Source organism: Crinia signifera, chromosome 7, assembly GCF_055691185.1.
Source record: "Crinia signifera chromosome 7, ASM5569118v1, whole genome shotgun sequence".
Lineage (NCBI taxonomy): Eukaryota > Metazoa > Chordata > Amphibia > Anura > Myobatrachidae > Crinia > Crinia signifera.
The window spans coordinates 87,489,246-87,513,253 of NC_139223.1; the positions used below are offsets into that span (position 1 = coordinate 87,489,246).

Sequence of the window (24,008 nt, forward strand, 5' to 3'; positions counted from 1 at the left end):
CCTAGTCAGAGGAATGAGCAGATTAAAAAGTCCCCTGCACAGTAAATCCCATCTGTGTATTTTTTTATTGTGTGTTAGCTCGACCACTTCACTCTAACAGGGACACTTGCTACTGTACATAGGAGCAGATGTACTAAGGGCCTCCATACATTAGGCCGACTTGTCCTAAGGACAAGTCGGACCCAATTCTCCTGTGAGCTGCCCAGCAGCTCCCCGGGAGGCTTACATACAATTTGGCACTTGATGTGCCATTTTTTGCATGTGATAACTTGCATGCAAATTATCATATATAAAATAAACCGGGGAGTGGCCAGGTGGTGAGGAGCAGTGTGGGGGGCGGGCAGTGGCGGTGAGCAGCGGCGGTAGTGGGGCTGGCAGCAGCATCTCTGGGTGCAGCAGGGGATGCCAGTGACAGTGGGGCGGGTGGCGGTGATAATCAGCGTGCTGTCACTGTGCAGCGGGCAGCGGCGGCTTTTACAACTTGTCAAATGACTGTCCGGCTTTTGATTGGCTGAGATAGAGCACTCTCAGCCAATCAGCGGTCGCTGGTTTGGAGGATAGAGAGTGCTCTATCTCAGCCAATCAGAAGCCGGACAGTCATTTGACATGTTATTTTAAAGATGTAATAGCCGCCGCTGCCCGCCCGCTGCACGCTGCATGCTGATTATCACCGCCACCTGCCCCACTGTCACCGTCACACCCCGCTGGGCACTCATTTGAGCCACTGCTGCCCACCCGCCCGCCCGCTGCAGGAGGTCGGACGGCATCGTACATGCTGAACGTCCGACCTCCTGATCCGGTCTGATGCACATGGGACTGCGCATCGGATCGGATCAAATGTCACGCGCATGCGATTTTGGGGCGATTTCATACGATTTATCGGCACAAGTGCTGAAATCGCAGGGAATCGGCCTGAAATCGCATAGTGTATGGGGGCCTTAAGTCTGAAGAAGGGATAAAGAAGTGATAAAGCAGTGATAAGTGTAGCGTGATAACGCACCAGCCAGTCAGCTCCTGTCATTTTTCAAATCCATAATTATTGACTGCTTATCACTGCTTTAGCACTTCTTTAGCCATACCTCCTAACATGACCCATTCCATTTATATAATATTTAATTCATTTATTTATGGACTTCCCTCTTATTTTATGATTGCCATCACCTGTTCTAAACAGGTTAATAAAATGGATAAGAAAGAGGAAAGTCCAGGAATAGAGCATTCTGTTACTCCTGGAGAGGGGCATGTTGGGAGGTATGCTTTATCCCCATCTCCAGGTTTAATACATCTGCCACATCTACTGTTTATACTGCTACATTATAATCGTAGCTCTGGACTCTGATACAGAGCCGCTGCTAGGGTGTCCGGCGCCCTCCTGCAAACCATAAATTTTGCACCCTTTCACATTGCCATTGCAACAAGCTGCAGCCCGATTGTGGGAGCGTATGCAACATGCGATCCTATGGAGGATCTCGGGTGCATGTACATGTATGCATACACCATCTCAGTGCTGTGTCCTCAAAATGTTGCAGGCACTAAAGATGCCCATTCACGCTCTGAGAATCGCATACGTTATGTGCTAGATCGCATCGTACGGCATGCATGCAATGTGTGTGCGATGCGATCCAAAAGCAGTACAAAAAGTATGTGCAGCACATACTTTTTGTACTGTGCGATGCGATGCCCACAGGAGCGCACATCGCATCGCACGCTGCTATTGCAGCGTGTATGGCCACCTTTAGGCACATAACCCAGCTCATTATTTAAAAAGTGTCTAAATTAAAATAAAATAATCTACAATTATTAAAAAATGTGTTATAAACATGTATAATAAAAGACTCACTGTACTTCAGGTTGTTTAACTCTTGTGCAGACCCTCCTCTTCTATCTGCGTAGGCAGGACGCTGAGGACACCATTACACCCCTCTCGTGACTGAGGGGGAAAGGAGGGGAGAGAAGGAGGAGATGGAAGAAGAAGGGAGGAGATAGAGGGGGCAGAGTGTTGAGGACTGGCAGTGGCACAGCACACTGAGAAAAGGGAAGGAAGGGGAGGCGGCGCTGCTGCCTGTGCGTCATTTGATTGACAGCTGACAAGCGTAGGGAGCAATGGGTAGGGGGCGGATCCGGACATGACATGTGATGCAGGCATTCAGCGCTACATGCCTCAGCGCAAGTGTCCATGAGGAAGAAGGGGCAGGTCGCAAGAGGAGGTCAGTGTGTGCGCGGTGCAGGGAGCTGTTCAGCCTCTCCATACTGCCGCCTGCTGTGAAACAGGAACTGCGGGTGGCATGCAGGCTGTGGGCACTCGCAATGCAGGGAGCAGCTCTTTATACTGCCACCCGCCCGCGTCAGACAGGCACTGGCGTGCAGGAGGCAGTGACAGTGAGGGCTGAGGCAGCTCTAGCAGAGCAGGGAGGGAGACAGCACCTTTTCAGCATGGCGCCTCCCTGCTTTGCAGGAGCTGGTGAGTGGGTAGCGCCGGCCCTGCTCTGATAGTAACGTTTCTCTAAAAAGCTTGCAAACATTAATGCAATGCCAGTCATGCCAGTGGCGAATAGCTTTGGTATTATAATTAACACCCCTTTTAGACATACAACCATATGCCGTTATGGTATGGCATGCGATGCGATGCAATTTTGACGCTTATAATGGCATTTAATGTACTATAGCATTAAATGACATATAGGGCTAAATGTAATAGGGTGAGATTTTCAGAAAGTGAGAGATTTTGGGAGAGTTTTCCCCCTTTTTTTAAAGCAGCAATCAATTACACTGAAAAACCAGGTTGATTTTGCCATGTAATTGATTGCTGCTTTAAAAAACATGGGAAAACTCTCCCAAAATCTCTCACTTTCTGAAACCTCACCCTATTACATTTGGCCCTATATGTCATTTAATGCTATAGTACATTAAATGCCATTATAAGCGTCAAAATTGCATCGCATCGCATGCCATACCATAACGGCATGCGATGCAATGCAATTTCACTACGATTGCATACGTAGTAAAATCGGGCGCCGTGCTAATACACAAGTACCATTTTTATTTTATGTTTTGTACACTAGTCCCAACAAAAAAAATGTCTAGGTCACATTGTCTAGAACCTGAGTTAAAACTGTCAAATCCATTTAGACTGGCGATTAAAAATTACCTGGAATATGCTAAATCAATTAGACTTTTCTTTTAGACAGAAAATATTCTGTTTCCGCCAAAAGAGACCTAACGACCAACACTGAATACACCCCAGGTTTTTGTTATGTATTTGTACTGGGCATCTATAACAGGGAGCAAGAATTTTATATTGAGTCGTTAATGCCTGAAGTGAAGAAGACCTTGTGAAAGTATAAAAGAATATACAAGGTCATTGAGCCTATGTCAGACTTTTCCCAAGTTAGTCCTGCAAGGCTAGAATCTATGTAGGCAAATTGGTGGCTGAGCTTTCCAAACGCCACTGGTACAAGTGAGAGACCAAATCTACTGGGGAGGTTTTCTAATATACAAAAGGATTCAAATTTAGTAGGGTCCCACCTGTAGGGTTCCGTTTTAAGAGAAACCACAAAATGTCTACCTTGTAAATAGAATCAGAATGAGAATGTCTACCCTGTAAATAGAATCAGACTTCGATCGATCCCAACTGGCTCCTCTCCAATCTGTCCTCAACTCTGCAGTCAGGCTTATCTTCCTCTCCCGCCGCTCTATTTTTGCCACTCCCCTTCAACAAAATCTGCACTGGCTCCCATTCCCCTACAGAATCCTCTTCAAACACCTCACACTCACATACAGGGCCATCTCTAATTCCATTGCTCCATATATCTCTAACCTCATCTCCATTCATACACCCTCCCGCCCTCTACGGTCGTCTCTCCTCCATCCTGATCACTGCTTCCCACGCTATAGTACAGGACCCCGCTATAGTACAGGACCCCTTCAGTGGAACACACTCCCTCGCTCCATTAGACTCTCCCCGACCTTGCAAAGCTTTAAACGGGCACTGAAAACTCACCTATTCATCAAAGTGTACCCTTCCACTGCATAAACTGGTCCTGCATAAACTAGCTGGTTCTCCGACCCCTTGCCTGTTTACATCCTGCTATCTAGACCACAACCCACTTTCTTGCACCTCTTGTAATCTGTCTGTATCCCCTTCCTACTAGATTGTAAGCCCTCTTCCCTCCCATTATCAAAGCCCTCTTCTCTTCACATTTCACTTACAGCTCTCCTATGTGACACTCAGTGACCATCTTCGTCCGCATACTCATCTCCATCATTGGCCTCAAGCCTCTCATAGTATGTTGATTGAGTCCTCACTACTTATATTTAAGCTGTAATGTGTATTGAACAGTGGCACTCTTTATTTGTACTCATTTATTTGTTATTTATTCAATGTAATGCCAAGTTTTGTCTCCCTGTACTGTTCCTTTGTACGGCGCTGCGAAACACCTGTGGAGCCTTATAAATAAATATAATAATAACAATAATAATAATAATAATAATAATAAGTGGGATGGAAGAGGATGTTCCTGCTGAAGGTCAGTAAATGAAAAGACTATAGGCGGTTTTTCCCAGTGTGTATAGACAGCGATGACCAGTGCCCTAGCTGGCGCTGTCAGCGGGGGGTCTGAAGGCTTTGCATAGTGCAGCACTATTTGAGCTGAAAGACGCTCAAAACACCAAGTTTGAACGGCTTTCAGCTCAATATTGCTCAGTGTGTATGGGCCTTAATTTATATATGTGTAAGACCCCTATAGCGGGCAACAGGATAAGCCCTGAAGTTGCCACCCCTGGAGGAAAGTCAGGGTTGTCCATTATAGGTGTGGGCAATGAGATCCCTGGGCTAAATGGGGGGAGTTTCCTCATTTTTTCGCCAACATTGGAGTGTTGGCTGTAGGGCAGGAATTCCCAACCACGATCCTCAAGGAACACCAACAGTACAGGTTTTAGTGATATCCAGGCTTCAGCACAGATAGTTTAATCAGAATCACTCAGGTACTAGTCACCTGTGCTGAAGCCTGGATATCACTAAAACCTGCACTGTTGGTGTGCCTTGAGGACCGTGGTTGTAAATGCCTTCTGTAGGGGCATTTTCTAAGTGAGATTGCTTAGAAAATACCCCTTAATTGTTGCGTGTGTAGGCCTCATAACAATGAACTGGTAAATGTAATACTCCTGTAAACATATGCTTGTTTCTGTGAAACTAGCCTTTTTTTCAGGGGTGGGGGTTGTGTAGGGCTGGAGTGCTACTCAATTTTTGGGAGTCTCCCGGCCCTTCCAGGAGAATAGGCAAGAATGCATTAAAATGTTAATCTGCAAACGGATAGAGCACAAAGTACAGTAACAAGCTGCAAAAGAGGAACTATGAGGTTTTGAATAGTACAAGCTATTAAATGGGTCAACAATTTTCTCTTCCTGAGAATTCGAAACCAAATCTAGTGATATTTGAGATATTGGTTAATATTCTGTTAGTAAAGTTGGATACACATTAGCTGACTTCCATTAACGATATGCATAACAATATCACTAACAATATTTTTGTGCATATCGGCTAGTGTGTACGCACTATATTGCCAATGATGAACTCTCCCGCAGGCCCTTATCGACCCCCTCTGTCATCTGTACATGCAGTAAATTCTGACAATATTATCAATGATAATATGCTCTTAGATGTGGCTGCTGAACGATATTCTTCAGTGTTGATAGGCTCTTAAATACCTAATTATTGCCCTTATTTGTGGGGAAAATTTGCCCCAACTCTTTAGCATTGCGCAACATCTGTACACTATGGTTTGTTCATGAACAGACACATTTTAATCAGACTTGCCTACTCTCCCACATTCAGCTTTTACTTGAGCCTCCCACTGCCCCACAAACCCCCACAGTCCTCCCAGTTTCTGGACCCTCCATTAAAATACAGACTGCGCATGCGCGTATCCAGAAATGGTGGAAGAGAAGACATCACAGCTGGTGGGGCGGGTGTGCAGAGAAGACATCACAGCTGGCCACCACGGGGTTGTGGGTAGCGGTGGCCAAGCTGCTGTGCGTGCGCTGACAGGAAGTCACTCTGTTGTGCATCAGGAAAAGCAGGAGAGCCAGCAGCCAGGCCTCTGCTTCCACTCCAGCTGGCCCCATCCACCACAGTCACAGTGAGCTCCTCTGCCTGCGGTGAGCTGCTTCCTCCCACCACACTGCCAGGTCCCTGCACCTCCCAGGAAGGAGTAGGTGAGTGCTGTGTGTTCTGGGAGAGTGTGGGCTGTGAATAATGCGTGTGTGTTTGTTTTTGCTGTGGGGGCTGTGTAATGTAACACAGTAGTGTGTGTGTGTGTATCGGCTGCAATATAAGAGGAAGAGGGTGTATATGTATAATATAATATAGTGATGTATGTACTGGGGTTGTGTGTAATATGATGTGTGTACTGGTTCTAATATGGGGCTGTGTATAATGTACTATGGTGTATGCAATGTTCTGTTTGTAGTGGGTGTAATATGGGGAGCTGTGTATACAGGGCCGGCGCCACCACTAGGCAGGACTACGGGGGGTTCAGGCTCCTGCCAAAGTATCGCCTGCACCCCCCCCCCCCATGCCGCAGTATAGACTGCACACTCCCCCCCCGTCCCGTCCCCGAAGCACGGGTAGTGCCGCACTGAAATCCCCCCCCAGTGGAACGCGGGTGGTGCGGGGGGATTTGCCTGGGGTGGGCGGGGCACTTGCACCGGCCCTGTGTGTATAATGTACTAGCCATTACTGCACTTTGTACTTTGGTTTTTACCTGCCACAGCATAACACACCCCTGGGTGACAATAGAAACGCCCATGGGTGGAGATAGACATGCCCCTTGGGTAGAATGTGATACGCCCCCTCAATGGAGACCCACGCAATTAAGTAGGCAAGTATGATTTTAATTTGCATTTTGGGTTCATGAATGCATGAACAATGCATAAAAAATAGTTCATGCATGGCTTTGTGTGATGCACAAGATGATTACTATAGACTGGTTTCTGGTTGTACTCTATGTCACAGACACTGCACTGTAGTAAGGGAATATACTGTATACAATTCATACAGTAGTACTGTCAGCATTCTGTCCCTATTCAGAAAATCTTCTAGAGCTTTTTTCTTCAGTTGTTGATTGATCATATCTAAGTGCACAAAGGGAAGTGCGTTTATCTACAACTGTAGTTCGTCTTACATTGATAAAAAAAATAGTTTTTTATATTCAAATATACTGCATGTTTGTATTGCAAATTAGCCAACTCTGTTATCAGCAATAGATTGCTGCCCATACAGTGCTTCTCGTATAGGAGACGTGCATGATTTGTTTCGTCTTCCTCTTTTAGTGAAACAAATGTTCTATGAATAGCATTGTGCTGTGGGGAAGTGATACTAACAAAGCTGTATAGTGAAGGCGGACTGGACATTTTTTTATACCAATCCATGGTGGAAACATTACATACCCTCCAACTGTACCGAATTTGCCGGTACAGTACCGTTTTTTAACACTCTGTACCGGCAAATTATAATTGTATAATTTCAGCTGGCGTCAGCCTGACTTATGTGCGCTGCATCCTCCTCCTGGCTCCCGGGCCCCTGTGCTGCGCCGCCGCCCCCCTCCCCGGCGTTCCCAGGAGAGCTTTGCAGCGGCCGGTGCCGTCAGGGCCGGTGCTAGGGTGTCCGGCGCCCTCCTGCAAACCATACATTTTGCGCCTTTTCACATTGCCATTGCAACAAGCTGCAGCCCGATTGTGATCCTATGGAGAATCTCGGGTGCATGTACATGTATGAGAAGAGGAGAGGGAAGGAAGGGGAGGCGGCGCCTGTTGCCTGTTCGTCATTTGACAGGCGCAGGGAGCAATGGGTAGGGGGCGGATCCAGACATGACATGTCATCCAGGCATTCACAGACATCGCTACATGCCTGAGCACAAATGTCCGTGAGGAAGAGGGGGCCGGTCGCAGGAGGAGGACAGTGTGTGCGCGGTGCAGAGAGCTGCTCAGCCTCTCCATACTGCCGCCCGATGTCAGACAGGCACTACGGGCGGCGTACAGGAGGCAGTGACAGTGAGGGCTGTGGCAGCTTTAGCAGAGCAGGGAGGGAGACAGCGCCTTTTCAGCATGGCGCCTCCCTGCTTTGCAGGAGCTGCTGAGTGGGTAGCGCTGGCCCTGGGTGCCGTGCGTCATTACGTCACGCGCCGGCACCGAGCACCAATCATTGGAGGAGTAGGACTCGTCCTGCCTCTTGGCGCCAATCTGCCAGTGTTCACTGCTTGCGGTGGCCAGCCGGGACTCGGAGTCCCGGCGCATGTGACACTGACTGGGCTGGGATAGTCACATCGGAGGAGCCTGCCACAGCACACTGTAAGTGCACGGCAGCAACTCAGGACTGGCTGTACTAGTACTTTAAATATTACATCTCCACACTTCTCTTGACTCTTATCCATCGTGACGTACCGGCTGCAGCTCATGTCACTTGGTGGCTGCTGGAATATTAAATAAGTATATTAAATATAATTATTTTAATATGCCAGCAGCCCACCAAGCCACCATGTGACATGAGCTGCAGCCTGCAGCAAGGTGCGTCACGATGGATAAGAGTCAAGAGAATTGTGGAGATGTAATATTTAAATATTTATATTATAAGCGCTCACTTTTTATTTGAAATGCCCGGAAAGTGGGTGACCACGCCCCCTTTATTTTATGGTTACGCCCCCTTTACTTATCACCACGCCCCCTTTCTCCATGTGTACCGATTTTGGCCCTCCAGATGTTGGAGGGTATGACATTATGGGGTATATTCAATGTGTTTGTGAGCTGTGACCATGAGCAGAGCAGACTGCTCGCTGTCACAGCTTGCATGGTCAGTATTCAACTGACCCCCTGCACACGCTGTTTCCACATCTTTGGGTTTTTGCAGTGACGGGGAAACGGCATTAGGCTTGTGGCTAAATGCAGCAGGCTCCCTGCATTAGCCGTAAGCCTCGCTGTTCGGGGAATCTTCCCCGTCATCTGACAGCAAGAATTCCCCCGGAACAGAGAATAGGGTGAGCGGCCGCCGCAGGGTTAATTACGGGCCTTAATGTTATTTATGCGGCGCGGCTTTAATACGTCCCTATATGTTTTTTTTTTCACTTTCTGCAATGTGTGGTTTTCGGGATAATTTGGATAATGGATATTTGGATCAGGGATATTCAACCTGTATACATAACATGGATCTATGTGTGCATGTTCCAGCATATCTCTGGAATGCCTCAAGCAATTTATATCAAAATTGGTACACATATGATTTACAATGCCGGGAAAAATACTGTAGGGGTAAGGCACTCCTAACACCCCCGTGGTAAGGGGGGTCCTGGAGGCCCAAAAAGGGCAAAGTTGCAGAACAGAGAGGGGGTACAGTTCAATGATTGGGTCCAGATTAGGTTAACAGCCATTAACATACACAATCCCAACCCCGCTGGGGGTGCAAAAATTGGTCCAGCTACTACACAAAGTGGGTTAGGGTGGCAACATATGACAAAGTTGCATAACAGTGAGAGGGTAGAGGACATTGACTGTGTCCATTTGCAATCTTGACACTATAGTGTCCGCAAAAATTGTGGCGGTTTGACACCCCTAGCACCCCTGTGGGAGTCCCAGGGACCCAAAAAGGGGTCTGGCCACTACATAAAGTGGGTCAGGGATGCAAGATATGGCAGAGTTGCGTATACATAAAGGTGATAGAGAACATGGGGTTTAAGAAAGAAAAACTGTGGTCAGATCCGAAAGCCCACAACATACAGGTGTATGCCGGTCACATAATGGGCATCGCTGCGTCCCGGCTCTGTGCTCCCCACTGCAGCAGCGGTTGCCTATTTGACAGGGATGCCAGGCAGCTGTGGGCAGGCGGGAGAGTATCCTCCAGCTGCACCCTAATTCATTAATTGTGGGCAGGTCCCACAGAGGGTGATTGGGCCATGCCCCTTTATAACTCTTTCACTGGGGCCAGACGCTGGCTATAGAGTCTGTCTTAGGATATTACTGACTTCTCTGTCAGTATCTGGTCCTCTCCGTTACTGCTACCTGTACAGGTTTTTTACAGTCCTTGTAGTCACTCCTGTGTCCCTTAGCTTTATCTTTGTTGTGTGTGAGACTTGTTTTAGATAGTGCTGTCTTGTGTAAGACCTTTTTCCCTGCAGTCTTACTCACAGTGTCCTCCCCACCGGGGACCCTGTAGGGGGATTCCCTTACGTAGGCCGTAGGATCGGCCACTTTGTATATTGATTTTATTCTCCTTCTTTTGGTCCACCCTGTCTCTTGTCTTCACAAGTACCCTTCGTTACCTGTTTCACTACCGTGTTCTCTGTATCCACCCTTTGTTTTATTCACCCATGTGTGCATTGTCTTAGTCCCATTCACTAGCCCTTATCCTAGTCTTTAGCCTAGTAGGCATTGTCAGCTCAGTTCTACCTCATCCCGTATCGGTAACCGCCCGGGTCGCTGAGGGTTAAGCCCGCACTGCCACCTGACGATGTAAGTCCTGGCAGCATATCAGTACCTGTAGACGTGTCCAGTCTTACCGGAAAGGGGCTGTTATAGGCGAGCTGGTGTGCTCTGTGGGCTTAGGCCAAGGCGTACACGGGTGACTACACAGAAGACCACGGAAGAATCCTGCTCAGTCCGCAGCACCCTAAGCACCATCCTTCAGTCTCTTGTGATCTCTTCCGTTGGGATACCATAACCTACCACAGTGAGCATAACAATTGCACAGACAAACCTGAGCAACACTGTGTTTTATATATATATATACTACACACACACACACACACACACACACACACATAAACATACATATATGCTTCAGGGGTGAACTTGTGAAGTGTCTCGGTGCTCAATCAACATTTGAGATAAATTAATGGATTTCTGCTTTCCTTTCAGCATATGAAAAGACAATAACTAATGCCTAGCATCCATTCATGCTGTGTTTGTACTGCGACATATAGCAGGACCCGGCATCGGCAAGTGCAAACACATTTAAAAGATCAAACAACACAGTGTGATAATGAGCGCTGATTGAATTATTCTGCACTGCTGAACCTTAAAAGGGGGATTACCCAAACCTGAAACTTAAAAGGGGTATTACCCAAACCCCTTTGGAATGTATCACAAAAAGAAAAAAAATATTTGAAACAGCGCTGTGCTGAGGGACGCTAAGGCGGAGAAACGCGTTGAGAGGACGAGTGGACACAAAGGCTGCCACCAGACAGAGCCGAAATCCATCTTGGATATGACCGCACTGCCAACGGTCAGAGAAATTCGCCGGTGACTGCAAGCCACAACCCACATTGCCCTTGGAATACAATAAGTATACACCATTATATAAATGTGCACATTTGGTGGGGACTTTAATACTGAACACTAACCTCATTAACTGGCTTCATAAGGAAGCAAAGGAATCCTGCAAATACATGCTTAAAAACTAACCGGTTCTAACAAGATGGGGAGTTACTAATTTTAATGTTGTGAGACTTGTTTGTCTATTATTGGCCATATTAATGTGTTAAATTTTAATAAATTGTACTTTATTCAGCACAGCGCTGTTCCAAATCTTTTTTTCTTTTTGCAATACATTTAAAAGATGCAGACAGCGGCAGAGCAATGTGCGTAGCCATGATGCATTGCCCATGTTAGCAAAGTTATCTGGCGGCCCTGCGGGCACTTTCATTTGTGTCGGAAGGTACTTTCTTCAAACTATTTAATTATGTGCTTCACAGAGGCAGAACTCTGGGAGGCAATGGAGTCATCTGCTCCTGCTCCCAAGAGGGTATCTCTGCTCCCCTGCGAGTTAGAACCAGTTAATTAGAAGCAGTTGATATCCCTTCCGCAGCTGACTCCCTCTTCTAGCCAGACCATATATGTCACACTTTTTTATTTTAAACATAAAATACATAACATACCTACATACACACATGCATACATATATTTATATGTGATGTTAATGTATGTGTGCGTGTGTGTGTGTGTGTGTGTGTGTGTGGGGGGGGCAATATTTATCTTGCCTCCGGGCAACTAGGACAAACTTACGCCGCTGGTGCTTCATTTAATATGTATGTTTGGGTATAAGTTATAAAGAGCTGTTTCCTCGACAAAAACTAATACCCCTTTCACATTGCAGCTGTAACACGGTATATTGCCGTTTTTTTAGTGCTTTAAAACGGTTCCAGCTGCAATGTGAAAGCTACTTGTCAATTTACCAGTTACAGAAAACCGGTATTTTGACACGTGTTAAAAGCAGGATCCTACACGTTTCTGAGCCATTTTCCCTGCAGTCTGAACAGCTCAGAAACGGTATTTGCTACAAATGATAACCACACTTGATCCCCGCCCACAAGCAGGAAAAAAACATTTAAAATGACATTGTATGGCTTTCTATGGGTGAAACGGGTTGAATCTGAAAGGTACAAAACGGTATTTAAACTGCAATATACCTTTACATCATGCAATATGAAAGGGGTTTAACTGGCTTTTGACCAGTTTTAAGACACGTTTAGAAAAACGGGTTGAAAGCAGGTTTTTGCAATGTGAAAGGGGTATTATATAGACATGATTTTTCTTTAGGCCTGTCAAACTGTTGTTTTGGCAACTGTTTCTGTCTACTGTATATGTTCTACCATAGTGGTTATATAAGGATTAGCAATAACTAGCATCCCACCCTGGATTTATAAGATTACTTTAATTAAGGAAAAAAAAGGTACTTGTGAGTTATCCGGGCGTCCGATTTTTAAATCGGGTCGGATCGGGACATCGCATCGCATCGCATGCGACCATCGGATGCGATGCGATGCGATGACCCGATTTTTCCATAGGAATCAATGTTAAAATGGACTGAGTCCATTTTAACATGGAATTCAATGGGAAAAAGGGGTCCTTTTCATACCCCTACTATCCAAGTGGGCATGGAGTTGGATATAAACCTGTGGCGAGCGTAGCGAGCCACCGAGCCCGAAGCGTGGCGAGCGTAGCGAGCCCCGCGAGGGGACACGGAATACCGTCCGCTCGCCACGCTTCGGGCTCGGTGGCTCGCTACGCTCGCCACAGGTTTATATCCAACTCCATGCCCACTTGGATAGTAGGGGTATGAAAAGGACCCCTTTTTCCCATTGAATTCCATGTTAAAATGGACTCAGTCCATTTTAACATTGATTCCTATGGAAAAATCGGGTCATCGCATCCGATGGTCGCATGCGATGCGATGCGATATCGTATCGCATCGCATCTGATTGTATGCCTTAACTTAAGGCATACAATCAAAAAATCGGACGCCCAGATAACTCACAAGTACCAAAAATAATAATTTATAATAAGGAACAGAAAAAAAGGGAAACACTGGCATTTTATATTAGATTAGACAGCTTAAGCTAGGAAGGGGCTCTTATGGTTGTTTTGTCTGGTTTCCTTCACTAAAATCATCATTATTTGGCTTCCTTTTTTCGTAGATTAATGTTTCACACACCTAAACTTTCTTTGAAAAATGCTCTATAGAATTGTGAAAACCACATCAAAATCAGTCCAGTGGTTATCAAATTTAGTTCAAACAGATAGCTGTATATACCATGGACTTTATACTATACAGAGATACTTTCAAAAACCTTTATTCTAAAATACTTATTCACACCTATTTTTAGAGATGAAAATGGAAATTGTCCGTCATAGGTGTATTTATAATGGGTATAGGAGGGCCCAGCACAACACACTCTGCACCCAAACCATACTTGCCTTGTGCTGATAGGCACCATAGTGCCATCTTCTAGTCACTTCTTTAGGAAATGTCTTTCTGAAGTAAAAGTAAAGACTCTGGAACTATGTCAGAGCCTTTGCGGTATTTCTGTACATGAGAAATCTTCCCAAATATAACTAGGAAGATGGTGTTATAAAAGAGGACGATCCCACATGACAGCACAAGGAAAGATGTTGGGCTGGGGGAGCACAATAAATAGGGGTGGGAGGATGTACCTAGCACTGACGGTACTTCTGGCCGCCCATCGTCACAATGCTCATCGCATATGCGATAAGCACTGCAAAATACAGCTGTCCAGATAACAACTGTCCCTTGCGAACCCTGCCGCCGCCTGTAAGAAACCCGGAAGTCCCTCTGTACATGAGCAGAAACACTGGAAGGGATCTGTGTTGGATCTCTCACACAGCAGCGCTGCGTAGAGGAGTGCATAGCTTCTATGGGGTTATGCCAGCTGGTCCTGATGTAACCCACTGCAGCGAAGCCCTATTGGAAGGGGCTTTAGTACATTCAAAAATGCGGTACCAAAATAGAAAATTGGGGGGTTGTATTCAATATCTTTTTATTGTTTTTTTTTAAAAGGGCAAAGACAGAAAACTGGGTTTTTACTGCAATTTCGAGAGCTACAAGTGCTTGTTGAAGGTATCATACATACCAGGAGTCCTGGTAAGGAGCAGAGGAAATCAAGATCAGCGCTATTCTACTACTCTCAATATTAAATGCAGTGTAACTGGGATTAAACAACAGTTTGGGCCTTATTCTGGTTGGTTTGGATGGCTCCGAATGTGTGCGGACGATGGTTGGTGTTTGTGCATGTGCAGAGGCGTATCTGTGCATGTGTGAACGCCGCGCATGTCCGAATACGGCGTGAATTCTGTACAATCCGAACAGGAGGTGGAGAGGGGCGTGAAGGGCTGTTTGGCTCATTACCATATGCATCCGCCCCGCGTTTCATGAGTTTTCCCATGAAAACGCTGGGTGTACTTATGGTAATGCGGCCGTGATGCACGTGTGGGGGGCATAGCCAGATGCCAGCTGCCAGCTGCCCGCCCACATCCCTGCTTTTGCACGGAGAAATGCCCGAGTGGTCTGGAGCACTCGGTGCTGCCTGACCACTCGGTCCAGCATTCGATGGTCGGCGACCATTGAAAGATGGGGGAGGTTCTCACAGATGAAGTAGGTGTTCACATGGAAAATACACTCGCGGCCCGTTCGGTCGGCGTCTTACCGCATTCAGACGGTGTTAGCGATCCGCGCGGAAGGCAGGGCTAAGAACACTCGGTTCCAGTCCGCAAATACGCATCCGTCCGAACCAACCAGAATAAGGCCCTTTGTGGGAAAGTTGGGGTTACATGAGAACATCTCTATGCACGACAATGTTAGTTACCAAGAAAAACCCATTGTCAAACTGTTATTGTTCCTTCCCAACTAATTAAAAGAATGAAAAACACTACAAAAAACACTACATATTTTTTCCCAAAACCCCTCCGCAGTATAATGAGAATTAAGGGCTGTGACAATACTCACAATACAGTTTTATGTACGGATGTAAAATATATTCACCTGTGACACTGAACGAAGGTTACCCAAAGCATCTCAAATTTAGATTTTCCCTTTCTATTAGATAAGTATTTGTGCACATTGACATATTTTACGTATATGCAATTGTGGCAAAATATTTGCTTAAAAGTCCTCAGATTATGGGGGTTATTCAGACCTAATCGCATAGCCGGGAATGTGCAGCAGCCAGCAATAAGGTAGATGGCGCCCTGCTATAGTGAAATCTTACTTGCGAATTAATGTGTACACCGGGTGAATTGATGTGTACGGATAGCAAAGACTTTGCATCGTGTAAAAATGTCCAAATCCATGCATAAGACACTCGCCATCGAATGATTCTTTCACTGATCACCATTCAGTCGGCAGCTGCAATGAAATCACCCTGATCAAGGCAGGAGTGATGTCACAAACACTCCCCTTACAGGCAATGGTACATCTGCGGTTTCATGGACACTCCTCAGAAACTTGCGGTTAGCATCCACAGATGCCTACTTCCAGGGGCGTAGGGAGGGTGGTTCCAGTGGAGCTTATGCTCCAGGTGCCAGAAAGTTCAAGGGGAGCTGTACAGCTCCGTGTCCTGTCTCTCTCCTCCTTGCTGCTGCGGCTGATGTGAGCTGTAGATACAGCCGCTGGCAGGCAGGGGGAGCACCTCTCAGGCTGATATTGAAAGTGAAACTTACAGCCTGAGAGGGGAGAGAGATAGAGATGGGCAAAACGGTTCATTAAGCTGAGCCGGGATCCGCCGACTCCCAGTGAAAAGATACGGATCTTTTAGATGGAGCCTCGGCTCACTTTAAAAACAAGGGAGATATACATGACCGAGTAAAAACACTGATCGATGGCTGGGTGCAGAATCGCCATCGATGGCAACCATCGATGGCGTCTACACCGATGGCCATTCCTGGCAGCAGCTAATCTTTCCATCACTTGTAGTCACAGCACTGTACTGTCTCCAGCGGTAGTACATCTCAGCTGCCACAGGTGGCAGCACTGAGATCAGGAAAATGCATTGTAATGGAAAACGAAACTGAAACAGATCACCTTTTTGGGATCGGCGGCTCACTCGTTCCTGAATGGGATCCGTTCAAAAGATCCAGTTCGTTCGCGAACGACCCATCTCTAGAGAGAGAGAGAGAGACCAAGGAGCAGTCAGTGCCGTGGCCAGCCTTTGTAAAGTGAGTGGGTGGGGGCTGAGGGGACAGCAGATATATGTGTTCACTGTGTTCCTGGCATGATATTCAGGGAAGGGAGGGGGGGGGGGGTTGGGTGGTGGTGGTGGTCTATTTGTGAGTGACTTATGTCTGCATTACTAGGGCATTACTAGGGCAGACTCACTGTGACAACTGTGTGGGGGGTACCTCGGGCTGGGTTCACTTACATGTACATGTGACATGTCTGCCTTTGAAGGGGGGCTGTGCTGGATGGGGGAGACTCAGATCCCCCTCCAGCTCAGCCCCCCCCCCCCCCCCGACATGTCACATATTCACACACACCCCCCCCTCATTTATAGGCAGAATATTAGACATATTCAAATTCTGCCTATGCGGAGGGGGGGGGGGGTGTGGAGAAGGGAGGGAACATTTTGGAAACCTCCTATAAAAATCCTGAATTTGTCCCTGACACACATCAGAGAGTGCAGTGCTACAGGCACAAGTACCCCTACTGACGGCGGCTGCTGCATCGCTGGGGCAGCGGCCGTTTCTTGGGGGACAATGTTTAACTGTCTCTGTGTAACTGGATGGCTGTGTCCACAAACTGGAGGGTAGGAGCTGACCAAGAGAATTCGGCAGGTAGGGTGTACTACAGAGTGGCATATTGTGGGGGGGGGGGGGGGGCAGCTTAACAAAAGACACACATATATATTATTATTTTTTGTTATATGTCTTTCATTATTTCATATCTATTATATGTATATAATCTAAAATTATTTCTTCATGGTTGTGTATATATTTGGGGGGGGGGGGGGGGGGGCGCCGTCACACTTGCTGTCACACTTGCTCCGGGTGCCATTGGATCACGCTATGCCTCTGCCTACTTCCTGTCAATCACCTTGTGATCGGCTTGCGAATAGAAAAAGTAGCAAGAGTTAACTGCTGTACGGCATCATGCTTGCACATTGCGGCCCATACGCATGCACAGTACATCGATAATGGTCCACTATGCAAATTCGCTGCCATTTATTTATTTATTAACAGTTTCTTATATAGCGCATACATATTCCGCAGAGCTTTAAAGAGTATAGTTGCTCATTCACATCAGTCCATGCCCCAGTGGAGCTGGATCTATATTCGCTACCACATGTACATGCACACACAGACATTCTAGGGTTAATATTTTGTTGGAAGCCAATTGACCTACCAGTATATTTTTGGATTGTGGTAGGAAACCGGAGTACCCGGAGGAAACCCACGCAAACACAGGGAGAATATACAAACTCCACACAGCTAGCGCCATGGTGGGTATTGAACCTGTGACCTCAGCTCTGTGAGGCTAACCATTACACCATCCGTGCTCCCATGCGATCAGGTCTTAATAGAGCCCTATATATTTCAGATTCACAAAAACTTTTGACTAAAAGAACACCAGATTACATAACAGTTGTACAGTAGCCAATTACATGAAAATATTGTACATGAGGTAAAGAGTATTCAGTAAGCAGATACACAATAATGTCAGGTGTGTGGAACATAAGCAGACTACTACATACATCTAACACAAAATATCTTCAGGAAACGTGAGTGCTAAGCTACTGTATAATCTGATAGAAAGTGTATCTGGAAAAAAATGAAATTAGAGGTTATATATATGTCATTTTTTTAAACATTTTGGCAATTTTTAACATGAAAAAGACACTATAACTATGCTATGCAGAGAGATCATTTGGCCAAGGTCCACTTGGACTGCAGTGCACCTGGTGGTTACATGCACAACTTCAGCTGTTGCTGGCTACTACATTCACATGTTTACAATACTGGAACAAATATATTCTATAAACATGAGTAAAAAAAAAATGTATACGGGAGAAAAAATAGCTGGATAGATTTATATGAGATTATGTATTAATAATCACTGCACATTTTGAATGGAAAAATGTACCTCTATTTCTCGCAGAGACAAGAGGTAGCCATAACAAGTCCAGTGGCGTAACTCCCGGAGGCAATGGAGACATTTGCCGCCGGGCGTTAGCCACTAGGGGGGCACAGAGAGAGGAGCATGGTGCACTTGCATAAAAGAAAATGAAAATAAACTACAGCTCCTAGCAGACCTTGCTGCAGGAAGCTCAGGGCTGCTGGGAGCTTAATTTTACTTTTCAGTTTCTGCAATCCAGCTGCAGTTAGTGCACTGTGCAGCAGTAGTACCCTCCTTGTAGCCAGATAAGAGGGAGCGAGTGGTTACGGAGGAGCAGTCCGAAAAGGGGGCGTGACTACACGGCACTGGACTGTACACACAGTCATTGCCAGCCAGGCCCTGCAGCAGCAGCAGCATGGTGAGTGTGACAGTGACTGTGTGTGTTTAACTATTATATCCAGTATGTAATTAGCTGTGTGTGTGTGTGGGTGTGTATGTGTAACTATTATGTACAGTATGTATTTATCTGTGTGTAATTATTATACTGTTGGAATGTGTGCATGGGTGAATAGGTGTGTGAATATATGTATGCATAAGTGTAGGTATGTACAAGTGTGTGACAGTATGACTATATATGCATGTGTATAGGTGTGTGATACGTCGCCCGCCAAATGTCGGTCCGATCGCCCCCCCCCCTGCATGCCATGTCCCTTCTCATGGGCTGCAAGTGGATGTTTAACATAAACATCCATTCGCAGGCTACGTGGAAACAGCCACATGATTCGATGGTCGCGGACCATCCAATGATGTGGAACGTGCACGCATATCTAAGTGACTCTCAGTTCACTTAGATATGCGTGCACACTCGAGAGGAACTTGGCAGGCAGCTGACATCCGGTGATGTCAGCTGTCCACCCCTGGCACCCACGTCTTGGGCCGATTACCATGGGAACAACCATAAAATGCTGGGTGCGAATATACGCAGCCACCCCTGCCCGCATTCTTGGGTGCCTGCGCTTGGCGAATAGTGTGGCGATACACATGCGCCAGCGCATACGCACATCAATTCCTCATGCGAACGCACTGTGGATGCGAACAAATTAGAATGACCCCCTTTATGTAGGTATATGTGTGAGTATGGGTTATTTTTTCTTTATCTGCAGCCCAAATAAATGGGTACATTTATGCAAATAATGTGAGATGTGCCAGGAGGCGTGTTTAATCAGTAAGCAGTCTGTGTGCATGGATGTTTATAAGTGTACAGTATGTGTTTATTTATTTAGTTACAGAAGTGTGTTATGTAAGAGGTGTGCTGCATGTGTGTTTTTAGTGAAACAGGTTTGTGGATGTTAAGTGACAGAGATGTGTGTGTCTGTTAAGTGTAAGGTGTTTGCGCATGTGCATGTTTGAGTGAAACAGGTGTGTGTTTGTGTTGAGTGACAGAGAAAGTGGAGGATTTCGGAAGGCCACCAAGAAACATGAACAAACAACCAGTGTCGTTTATGTAATATTTTTTTTACATATTAAATAGCCAACCCGCATATCACAGAAGCCGGACGACCCGCATATCACCTCACACAGAAGCAGGCCGTATACCACTCTTGGAGGGAGCCAGGACACATACTGGGAGCTGCAACACCTCCGTGGGACATTGGGCACCCCCCCATGAGCACTCCCATTCTTACGGGGATCCAGTGACACAGAGAAGGTAATGTTGATCTGTATGCTGCTCCCTGCACACTTCTATCAATGCTCTGTCTTCTTTCCCTTTTTCGCACACTTTCTCCCCCCCATCTCTAACTTTCTCCCTATTTTTTTCCACACTCAATCCCACCCCCTCTCTCTTTTCTCCGTCTTTCTCACACATATTCTCCCCTCAACCTCCCCTCTATTCTTCCCCTCTCTCACACTTACTCCCCCCTCCCTTACTCTCACCCTTCTCACCCACTCACTCCTTTTCTCACCCCTATCTCTCTTATCTACCTTATTCACTCCCCCCCCCCACTTCTCTCAATATCTCTCATCCCCCTTTCTTCTCCACCTCTCACACACTCACTCTTCTGCTCTCATCCCCCTCTCTCACTCCTCTCTCTCAAACTCTCTCTCCTCTTCACCCTCTCACCCAACTCCTCTCTCTTTAACCCCCTCTGTCTTGATTCCCGCTCACACTCTCTCCCCCCTTTCTCTCAACTCTGTCTCTTCACGCTCTCTCACACTCACCCCCTCTCGCCCCCCTTTCTACGCTCAGTCCTCTCCCTCTCCACCTAGAACCCTCTCTATATCTCACACTCTCTCCCCCCTCTCACCCCCCACTTCTTACACTTTCACCTTTTATCCCCTCTCACACACTCCCCCACTCTCTCTGTCCAAAACTCCACCCTTCTTCCTCTCTCTCACTCCCCCACTCTCTCTGTCCAAAACTACACCCCTTCCGCCCTTCTCTCTCCACCCTCTCACTCACTCCCCCTTTTACTGCACCTCTCACTCCCCACTCTATCACTGCCTCCCTTTTCCACCCCATCACCTTTTCACTTTTCACCACTGCTTCTCCTCATCATGCCTTCAGAGGTCAAGAAATAGTTGTGAGGCCACACCCATTGTTTAGGGAGCACACACAAATAACCCCTCCCCTGTCATGCCCCCCCCCCCCCGTTTTGTTCTGAATCCACCCCTTTACAGAAGTGTCTGTTTTTATTGCGTGACAGAGGTGTGTGTGTGTGTCTGTATTAGGGGGGGGGGGGGGGGGGGGGCACCAACATTTATCTTGCCTCCGTGCAATTGGGATGAACTTACGCCACTGATAACAACTATCCGTGCAAGTAGTAGCCCAAACATATTAGTGTATTTTATATTTGTGAAAGATATGCATGTGCACAGTGTTAGATCCCTAGAGCTAGCTGTGGATCCCAGCAGGGGGATCAAAAAACCCCTGTCCTGTGAATAAATCTCTATAGGGGTCATGCCATGCTACAGAGGGGTCATACTGTAGTCCACGAGGATGATAATAATGGGGACTGTGATCTGCATTGCTAATTAGCCTTAACACAGTACTAACTAGTACATAGAATCAATTCCTAAACGTAAATTAGAAAATGCAGTTTATACATCATTCTATTTAAAAAAAATAAAAACCTTGATAAATACAATAGGTCCTTATATGTCACTGTTAGGACAAAGTATGTTGTATCATTGTACACATTTACATTTATTGCTAAGACATATATTGACATTTAGAATGTTCACACAGAGAATTTACTTTTAGACATGTTTTGTATTCCAGTAATGCTGTTCTTACCTTTAGTAGATTTTCAGCAGTTAAACAGTCTTATTATGCAGCATAATAAAGAGCAAAGTGACAGGACATGGACTCCGGGAGCTTTTGCAGAGCATCCAGCTTTCACCTCCACAAGGAGAGTTGTGTAATGAGTAATCATGACAGCTTTATTAAAACCATCTTTTAGTGAGGTGGGAGGTGCATTAAAAGGGAAATGAGCTTACAGGAAACCATAGACCTGCAGTCTACAGGAAACCAAACACAAAAAAAGATTTGCCAATGTACAGTAGATTGCAGTACTTGTGCCTTCCCATTTTTTTGGGTACATAACTCTAAATCACAGTTTACAAGACATTCTGGCAGCAATCTCAGCCAATATGGAGAAAGAAAGGGAACAGAGTCATAGCAATGGGGGTTGCTTGGGGGAAGCCGGCGCTGTGGGGCAGCCTGGTCTCTGCAGATTCCAATGGGTCTAGCCATCAGTATGGAATCTTCTAAAAAATATCCCTAGAAAAATGGCCACCGCCTTTGAGGAGACAGATGCTAAAGGTCCTACTGAACAGATGGAGAGATGCTAGAAGTCCTACTGGGTAGAAGTTACAGATTCCGGGTAGTATGTATATTAGTATATTGTGATAAGTGGTTGGGTGAAGCCATTTATTGTCAAACAACTGTTTTTACTCTTTTTAAATCATAATGACAACAGAAACTACCCAAATGACCCTGACCAAAATTTTACATACCCCAGTTCTTAATACCATGTATGTATGTATATATATATATATATATATATATATATATATATATATATATATATATATATATATATATATATACTGGTAGGGAAGCTGAGTCACTCCAGGGTCTTTTCAAGCAAATAGATTTATTGTAGGTACATCAAAAGTACATGTGCGGCAACTGGCCGACGTTTCAATGTCGCTCAGGACATTTTTCTCAAGGCGCCTGCCACATGTAAAAAACAAGACTGAATTTTTTTTTTACATGTGGCAGGCGCCTTGAGAAAAATGTCCTGAGCGACATTGAAACGTCGGCCAGTTGCCGCACATGTACTTTTGATGTACCTACAATAAATCTATTTGCTTGAAAAGACCCTGGAGTGACTCAGCTTCCCTACCAATGTTCTCATACCATTGAGGGCACCCGGGCATCTACTACTACTCAAATTGGGAGTGCCGATTCTACACCTATCTGTATATATATATATATATATATATATATATATATATATATATATATATATATAGATATATATAAAGAATAAAGACAAGTGTCACTCCGGGTCTGGTGCTAAATCGTGCAAAATTTACTGCATAAGGTTAACGCCATTTCGGGGTTAACAGGACACTGTGTCCAGGATGAGTGTCCGGATGACCGGCTCAGCCCGAAACGGCGTTGACCTTACACAGTAAATTTGGCACGATTTAGCACCAGACCCGGAGTGACACTTGTCTTTATTATTTGTACATTGGGGGACACTACCCTGTTTTTTTTCACCAAGTTTATTTTCCTGATCACATCAATTACAGAGCATCCTCCCCCCCCCCACCCCCCCACCCCCCCAAATAAAATAAAAAAACACGTTCTGAAGAAAACAGCATAATCACAATTGAAATCATGAAAATGGGTAATTTATCATGGATTTTTTCTCTCGCCAAAGTCAGTCACTTTGCACTAGGACAAGCTCCTACTCTCTTTTACTAAGCTAAAGTATATTAATAAACCACTCTAAGACATCCTGACATAATTTTAACTAGCATCTTCACAGTTTTCTTCATTTTCACCAAAAAAGTGAAACTTCAGGCCTCTTGCCTGAACAGAAGATGTTGACTCAGATCAAAAAGCTTTTGCACGTTACTTATTCAGGTCAAGTCACAACTTTCCCACACTAGCCGATTTTGAATTTCTCAATTTCAGTTTTTTCACTCCACCCTAATGTATATACATACATATATATCAGGGCTCGACAAATTTATTTAAAATCTAGGAGCCAAAATGAAAATTTAGGAGCCAGATAAACTAATAAGAGGGACAGTGAGCGGCGAAGGCGCACACACAAATTTGCACGTGCCATAATGCCCATTACACGTTCTATTAAACACTGGACTGCCAATTACATATAATACCACACGCAGTCATGGTTATTACATATTACCCCACATAAGTGGAGCTTACCCTACATGCTCATTGATATGGAGTTTGATGCTTGATGCCAGGGGTTGCATGCTGGAAGCCATGCAGCCCCACTCATCCAGCAGCAAGAAGCAAAGAAAGACCTGCATGCCGATGGGGGACTTTTGGCAGTTGGTGGAGACCCTGCATGAGAAG

General features: G+C 45.8%; 1 protein-coding gene across 3 annotated transcripts in view; it reads right to left on the reverse strand.

Annotated features, from left to right (window-relative positions):
- CARD11 (caspase recruitment domain family member 11) overlaps positions 1-21,808 on the reverse strand; it is a 167,208-nt gene extending 145,400 nt beyond the window's left edge. For all 3 annotated transcript variants that reach the window (XM_083153447.1, XM_083153448.1, XM_083153446.1), the window contains exon 1: positions 21,684-21,808. The gene's annotated coding sequence lies outside the window, so the exon portion shown is untranslated. The remainder of the gene's footprint in view (positions 1-21,683) is intronic.
- Between the last annotated feature and the right edge of the window lie 2,200 nt (positions 21,809-24,008).